This window comes from Mangifera indica, chromosome 18, assembly GCF_011075055.1.
Source record: "Mangifera indica cultivar Alphonso chromosome 18, CATAS_Mindica_2.1, whole genome shotgun sequence".
Lineage (NCBI taxonomy): Eukaryota > Viridiplantae > Streptophyta > Magnoliopsida > Sapindales > Anacardiaceae > Mangifera > Mangifera indica.
The window spans coordinates 7,057,658-7,065,584 of NC_058154.1; the positions used below are offsets into that span (position 1 = coordinate 7,057,658).

The 7,927-nt window shown below is 33.8% G+C and overlaps 1 non-coding gene across 1 annotated transcript; it reads left to right on the plus strand.

The window, feature by feature from the left end:
- The first annotated feature begins 3,594 nt into the window (after positions 1-3,594).
- On the plus strand, positions 3,595-3,701 carry LOC123202512. The gene has a single exon (XR_006498984.1). It is a non-coding gene; the product is annotated as a small nucleolar RNA R71 (small nucleolar RNA).
- The last annotated feature ends 4,226 nt before the right edge of the window (positions 3,702-7,927 follow it).

The following is a 7,927-nucleotide window of genomic DNA, read 5'->3' on the forward strand; positions in this document are numbered from 1 at the left end:
GGTTTTAGCACAAAGAATCAAAGGTTTTGTAAGGCTCAAGGGGCTAACTAGGGAAATTAAAATAGGTTGGCTTTTTAAGCTAAAGGGTTCGAACAAGAATGCCTTTATCATTTTCATGCATGCATATTTCAATGTGGTCTCGAAACGGTTCAAAGCAAGTTCTAGAGATATATTCACATGGAAGAATATCACTCATCAAAGAAAATATAGATTGATATGTATGTTTCAATCTTTTTCGGCTCAAAACTCAAGGGATAAATAAATTCACCTCAACTTCAAACAAACTCGAGCACTCAATTATCAAAATTTGTTTAAATGCATACCCCTAATTAATCTAACAAATCAGTGTACAATGCTTTCCTATTGAATCGGCTAAATTCCAAGGCATGCATACAAATTAATTCATTCAAAGTGAGATTAATGGACTGTTTAGCTGACTAAAAACAGGGAAGGATACACTAGCTGCCATAAAAATCAAACTTTATCCAGCAAGGAGCAGCAACATAGACAGAACGAAGTAAAAATTTTAGGCATAACAGAATACGCCTAACACAAGAAAAACAGAAAAAAAAAACTAACAGAGAAACAGAATAGAATAAAAACAGAACAGAGAAGACTAGAGCAGAGAAGAATAGAACAAGTAAACAAAACAGAGCAGGAAAAAAAATAAATAAATAAAATAAAACTGAAGGACAAAATAGTACACAACAGAAAAATAAACAGCAGAAAAATAAAACACAAATAAACCCTCCCCCACACTTAAACCAAACATTGTCCTCAATGTTTAAACAAAACAAAATAATAATAAAAACTGAAATTTAAAAGAAAAAGGAAAGAAAACTTCTCTGGATTTGGGGAAAAGGAACAGTAGTTCGAATTTTTGGAGAGTTGCAATTGATGGAGGATTCTTCAGATTTTGATAACAGCTCTAGTGTAGGAGGCCTCCGATGGGTGGGTTTTTGCTGCTCTGTGATGCTTGTGAATGGGTTCTGACCATTGTGTTGTAGAATGAAGGAAGGGGCTGCTAGGTTTTTATTTTAGGTGGAGAGAATTTGTGAAGCGTAGGTTTGGCGAATATGGTCTCTGGAAGCAAATAAACCCAGCCTTATAATCACACTAAATCATATGACCCCCTTGAATTTAAGACAATAGCAAAGTAGAAGCTGGACTTTTGACAGAAGCACATGACCCAATTCCAGAACACCAAAATGCAGATTTCTCCCCCCGTGAACATTTACAGAAGGCTAATTGGGACCTGCAGGAGGAAGATGATGATTGAACAGTAACATAAAAATAAATTAAAATAAACCTAAGCGAAAATCATAAAATAATTGCTAATTAAATATCTAAAAATCATAAAACTAAAATTTAAAACTAAAATTTGAAACACATAAACCGAAATTAAAAACAAATGTTTAAAAAAATTAAAATTGAAGCATTAATCAAAATTAAGCTTAGGTTGCCTCCCAAGTAGCGCCTTTGTTTACAGTCGTCAGCTCGACGTAATGCCTTCATCTATTTATCCGGGATCTTTCAGCTCCACTTCTCTGATGTTTTCAATCGGCATTCCTTTGTAAAACAATTCGAGTCTATGGCCATTAACTTCAAATACTTTTGATGTTGCTAAGCTCTGAATCTCTAGCTTCTTCGGAATTTGCACCAGTTTCTCTTCTTGCTGCTCATTTAACTTGCTGGAAATGATCACTGGTAAGGTTTCCCTATCTCCAAGGTACATATATTTGAGGTGATTTGGAAGAGATTTCAGCTCCAGCTCAGGTGCCTGCAAAATAGAAGGTAACAATTTTTCATTAGGCTCTGGCAGCTCAATATAAAATAAATTACCTGTATTTTTCAGCTCTCTGAGCTCATTCATCTCTGTCCCTGCATTCTGCACATCTGAAATTAATTTAAATTCATCTTTTTCTTTCAAAATATTTTTATGGTTAGCCACCTTTAACTCATCATCACCATCAAGTATATCCTGCGCTAGAGAATCAATTAAATCAACTGAATACACAGGAAAATCCACATCAGAATATTTCATAGCATCATAAATATTAAATTGGACAGCTTCACCATCAAACTCCATGGTAGTGTGCCTTTGTGAACATCAATTTTCGTTTTAGCTGTTTTCAGAAAGGGTCTTCCTAGCAAAATAGGTGCAGATTGGTCATTATTTTCCATGTCAAGAACATAAAAATCAGCTGGGAAAATTAATTTATCATTAACCTGAACAAGAACATCTTCAATTAACCCCTTGGGATATACATTTGATTTATCAGCCAACTGAATAACTGTGCCAGTTTTTTCTAAAGGTCCAAGATTAAGAGCAGAATAAATGGAATATGGCATTACATTAATAGATGCTCCTAAATCTAACATGGTTTTTTCAATTTTTTGTGCCTCCTATTGTGCAAGGGATGCAAAACATACCTGGATCTTTGCATTTTTCAGGAAGATTTTTGCGAATTATGGCTGAAACATTTTCTCCTACCTCTATTTTTTCATACCTTTTGAGTTTTTGCTTTCTTTTCAATGTACACAGCTCTTTCAAAAATTTAGCATAGCGAAACACTTGTTTTATTGCATAAAATAGTGGAATATTGACTTCACAGTCTCGAAAGGTCTCATATAAATCCGCATTACGTTCGTACTTCAGTTTTAAAGCTTCAGGAAAAGGAGGAACAGGTTTGTATTCGCTGAAAGAAAGATATTTACCTGTCGCTACCTTTTGGAAGAATTATTTTCTGCTGCCAATTTTTCTCTGTTTTCTGCTGGCTGTGTTGGTGCAAGTTGTGCTTTAATTGGCATCTCCAGCTCCTTTCCACTCCTTAACATTATGGCACTAACATTCTCCTTTGGGTTTATCACAGTTTGTGACGACAGTTTGCTTGAATTTTGTGCTTCCAGCCTATTGATTGCAATAGCCATCTGACTCATTTGATTTTCCAAATTTTGAATGCTGATTCTGGTTTCCTGTTGAAATTTCACAGTGTTAGTAGCCAAACTTTTAACAATATCTTCAAGAGATGTACCTGAATTAGAATTTTGAGTTGGTTGCTGCTGTCTAGGAATATAATGCTGTTGGTATGGCTGAAAATTATTTAGGGCTGATCCACATGTGCATTCCCATAACGAAAATTAGGATGATCTCTCCAACCTGAATTGTAAGTATTCGAATAGGGATTATAATTATGATTTCGCTGCTGCTGTCCTAAAAATCCCCCCACTGCATTAGCATGTTCAGAGCAGTCATCTTGAAGTGTTGGGCACATATCAGTTGGATGTCCTCCTATTGAACAAATTCCGCAAACTTTTGCTGCCTCTATTTTTCCTACAGCCATTTGACGTACAAGAGTAGTTAAATCATCAAGTCGTCTCTCAAGAGAAGATACATTTACCTCATTGACACGCCGAGACGAATGGTCTAATCTATTCCCAAATTGTTGTGAATTCGACGCCATATTTGCAATTAAATTTCGAGCTGCTTCAGGTGTTTTGTAAGCCAATGCTCCACCACTTGCTACATCAATCATATTTCTCTCATTCGATAGAAGTCCTTCATAGAAATATTGAATAAGCAGCTGGTCACTAATTTGGTGATGTGGACAGCTCGCACAGAGTTTTTTAAAGCGCTCCCAATATTCGTATAAAGACTCTCCACTCTGCTGCCTAATGCCACCAATTTCTTTCCTTATGCTGGCTGCTCTTGATGCTGGAAAAAATTTCTGCAAAAATAATCTTTTCATCTCATGCCAAGTAGTGATACTTCCAGCAGGTAGATAATACAACCAATCTTGCGCATCATCTTTTAAAGAAACGGAAAAGCCCTCATCTTGATTTGTTCTTCGGTTACTCCATTCGGTTTTATTCCGGTGCACACCACATGAAATTCTTTCAAATGTTTATGAGGATCTTCACCTGCGGAACCACGAAAAATAGATAAAAGATGAATTAGTCCAGATTTTAATTCGAAGGTGGTACTAACATCTAAATTCGGAAAAGTAATGCAGTGTGGTTGTTGATTTAAATCTAGAACAGCAAGCTCCCTTAAAGTCTGATTTTCAGCCATGTTTTCCTCTGTTTCGTGAATAGATTTGTGCGCTTGCAGTCTCCTTTTCGCTTCTTTTCTCAGCCCTTTTGCAGTCTTTTCAATTTCTGGATCAAACTGTAAACTAGCTTGTTTCAAAGATCGCGTAACGAACATACAAATTAAAAACTCCCCGGCAACGGTGCCAAAATTTGGTATGTGCTGTCGTTGACACCCAAATTAAATCCTAAATTCCTGCAACAAAAATGTAGTAAAGAAAAGTAGGGATCGTTTCCTCGAAGAGCTTTGATTAGTATGTCGTCACGAATAAATCGAAACAAATAAATAAAAAGGGGGGGTTTTGAACTGAATGCAAATTATAATGGAAAACAATAAATAAAAATTCAGAAAAATAATCTAAAAGGAATAAATCGATTTAACAAACCTTGGTCTTCGGTCACATCCACCATTGGAACTACGATCGATCATCGAAACAAAATATCAAATTAATTATTCAAATATTCGTTGTGGTATTAAATTAACCTGTCCTTCCTTACGATTAGCTAACCAAAAACATGTATTTCAATTAACCCTTATTGATTAATAATTCGGATACGATCTCGAATTTAATTAAACAATAGCATTACGAATTAGAAAGACCAACGAAGCAAGACAACACAAACGTACGACGTTGCATTTAATCTAGTTGATTATTTCCCTAGGATTATCGCTTCTGACGCAGCAAACGATAAACTTAGTTGCCACTTCAATTAGATGGATTGAACAATTACGGATTCAGCACCTAAACTAGCCGTAGATTATATTAATTGATAAACTAATCGCGCGCCTTAGAAATCAACCAACACAATCATAAACAAATAATTCAGAAAGATAATCAATACTTGAATAAATAAAAAGATGCATTAAAGAACAAAAATAAATCTCACAATCATTGTAGTTCCATGGTTTCAGATCCCTTCAACCAAGATAAATTATTCAGCCACTGTAGACCATGTTTTTCTCTTTAATTCTCTAAGTACAATGGTTGATAATTCTCAAATAAAAATAAGAGTATATATATTATCTTCCTACTAAAATCTGGAAATTGAAAGTGAATCCTAATCTCCTAATCCAATCAAGCAAAGTGATACATATCTTCCCAAAAAGAAAGGAAAAGATATGTATTTTTAATATAAATCCTTCTTCCAAAAATATCATTCCTTATTTAGCTCAATTAATCATCTTTTCCAGCTGGTGATTATCCTTTTCCTAGGAAGCAAATCTTAATATTTTCTGGACTCTTGCAGCTGATCTGGGCGTTCAGATCTGTTTTTCGGATTCTGCTCTCATCTTTCACGTGCCCACGCCTAGTCTGCATTACAGAAATTCCAGATTAATAGATCTGCTCCAGTTTTTCATCTTTTTGGCCCTATTTATTCCAAAATTGCTCAAAGCTTCCTAAAAGCAAAAAGATAAGTAATTCTATTAGATTAAATCAAATTTCCACACAACACAAGGGAATTATAAATCAAAATAGTAACAATTAATGACCTTATCACAAGCAATGTCATCAAAAGTCCTTATGTTATCATTGTAAGTCATATTAACTTTTATGTGCTCCCAACTATCAAGTAGAGATCATATAATAGCCTAAACGTGTTATTCATTAGTCAGGTCATATCTAACCTTCTTCAGTTCAGTTATCTTGTTTGACATTTCCTTTAGATGTTGTTTCATCAACTTGTTGGAAATTTTCTTTTAAGTTTCAAACTTAACGGTCAACTACCTAAGTTTGGGGATGGTGGTTCCTCCAAACTTCTCCATCAATGCCACCGTATGGCATGTGCAGTTTTACATTGCTCATACTGATAAGTAATGTCATCATTCATTGAGTTGATAAGGATTCCTCTAGTAGTTGAATCTTTCTTCTTTCAGGCGTTGAAAACATCTATGTCACACTTATACTAGGCATTGTTAGGATTCTACCTCTTAGTCAATTGGGGTTCTTCCATGACCTGATTCATAACCTCCAAGGCCTCATGTTCATATAGGATAGAATGCATTCTTATTCTCCAGATCTTATGGTTGTCTTTTTTAGTTTTTCACCCTTATTCAAGTAGGCGATGATGTTTTTTGAAACCATTATTTATATAACTACTGAGACATACTAACACATCATCAATTAATCAATATATATATATATATATATATATATATATATATATATATATCATTGTCATAATTATGCATTAGAAATTAAAATATTTCACTTAAGGTATAAAATCGAAAGTTCACTATATTCTCATTCATCGTTTAAGGCACAAATGTTCAATATTTAAAATTTAATCCAATCATGCCAATGTAAATTCTAGATGAAAATTACTAAATTCTACTAGTTTGAGAATTGCCACAAATAGTCAAGACAATTATTGAATCAACAAATAGTTATATATATATATATATATATATATATATATATATATATATATATATATATATATATATATATATATATATATATATATATATAATGTAAAATGAAGTTTCACACAAAAGGCATTATTAATAGATAAAAAAATATATACATGAAATTCAAATAATTTCAATGACTAGGATCATTCCTAACTAAAATTAGTATCTGAACCATCCTTGATTTGAGGTTTATAATTGTTAAAACATGGTATTTTAACTAAAAATTGCTATTATACTCTACACCAATCATGGGGATAGAAGACCTCTTCCGTTTTTTCAATGATCCTCATAATGTCTTTATCCATGATAAAATTTATGTATTGTTTGGGATAGCCAACATGCTTTACACTTTACTGATTTGGGAAAATGGAGAGAGCTATGGATTTTCTTATGTTCATGACAATGTTTCGCTCTACTGCAAGTTGTAACTCATATAAACAATCCCAAAAGGTTATTACTTTGTTGTTGTCTTATATAAAATTAGTAATGATGAATGCTTGATGGTCGGGCGTTGACATTAAAAGTCCATATATCCTTTCATTATGGGATAAAAATATGCTCTTATTTCTCAATTTCAATATTCTCCCAATCATAGTCCAAATGTGAGTGAAGAAGTTATGCTTCGGATTCATCCTATACTTCAAATAGTGATCTTTAGTCAACATGTTCATCCTATATATAAACAACAAATGGACACAAAATAAATTACACATGCATAGCAATACAAATAACATATGTTCACACGTTATATAGTAATGTATAATTCAAAACATGTCTCGACACTGATAAGTGTTTGATTAATACAAAAATAGGTTACATAAGCTTTTACACAACATAAGACCCACGGGATTTGAACTAATGCATCGATCTGAGCTTATATAAGCTATTACACGTCAATAGAAAACCCATATGTGTTAGAACAATACTTCACACGCCGCCATGTGTTAGAGAAAGGTCTTCATGCATTAAGACGTGCTAAAGAGAGCACTTAACATGCTAGTACCAAGCTATTTTCGGTGTTGATCAAACTTTGACTATTGATTGGTCAAATGTTGATCATTAACGGTCAAACATTAACCATTGACGGTCAACTAACGCATAAGTTAAGACCCAAGTTGGATCACTTGATTGACCAAGTGGGTTAACCTATTGATGGATAGGTTTAGACTCACCTGTTGACCAATAGATTGGGCAATCGAGTTTTCCCAACTAGATTACAATTGTGACACATATGAACTCTAATAAATTGTCAATGAAATTGATCTTCTTCCTACTGATGATCCATGGCAATTTGATGGGCCTTTGGAAACTCATATCACGATGGTTCTATTCATTGCATTTTCCAGTGCTAATGTTGCCAAAATCCAACAAATTTGGGACATGAATGTCATGGTTTTTGGGTGAACATGAGCTACTAAAATTCAT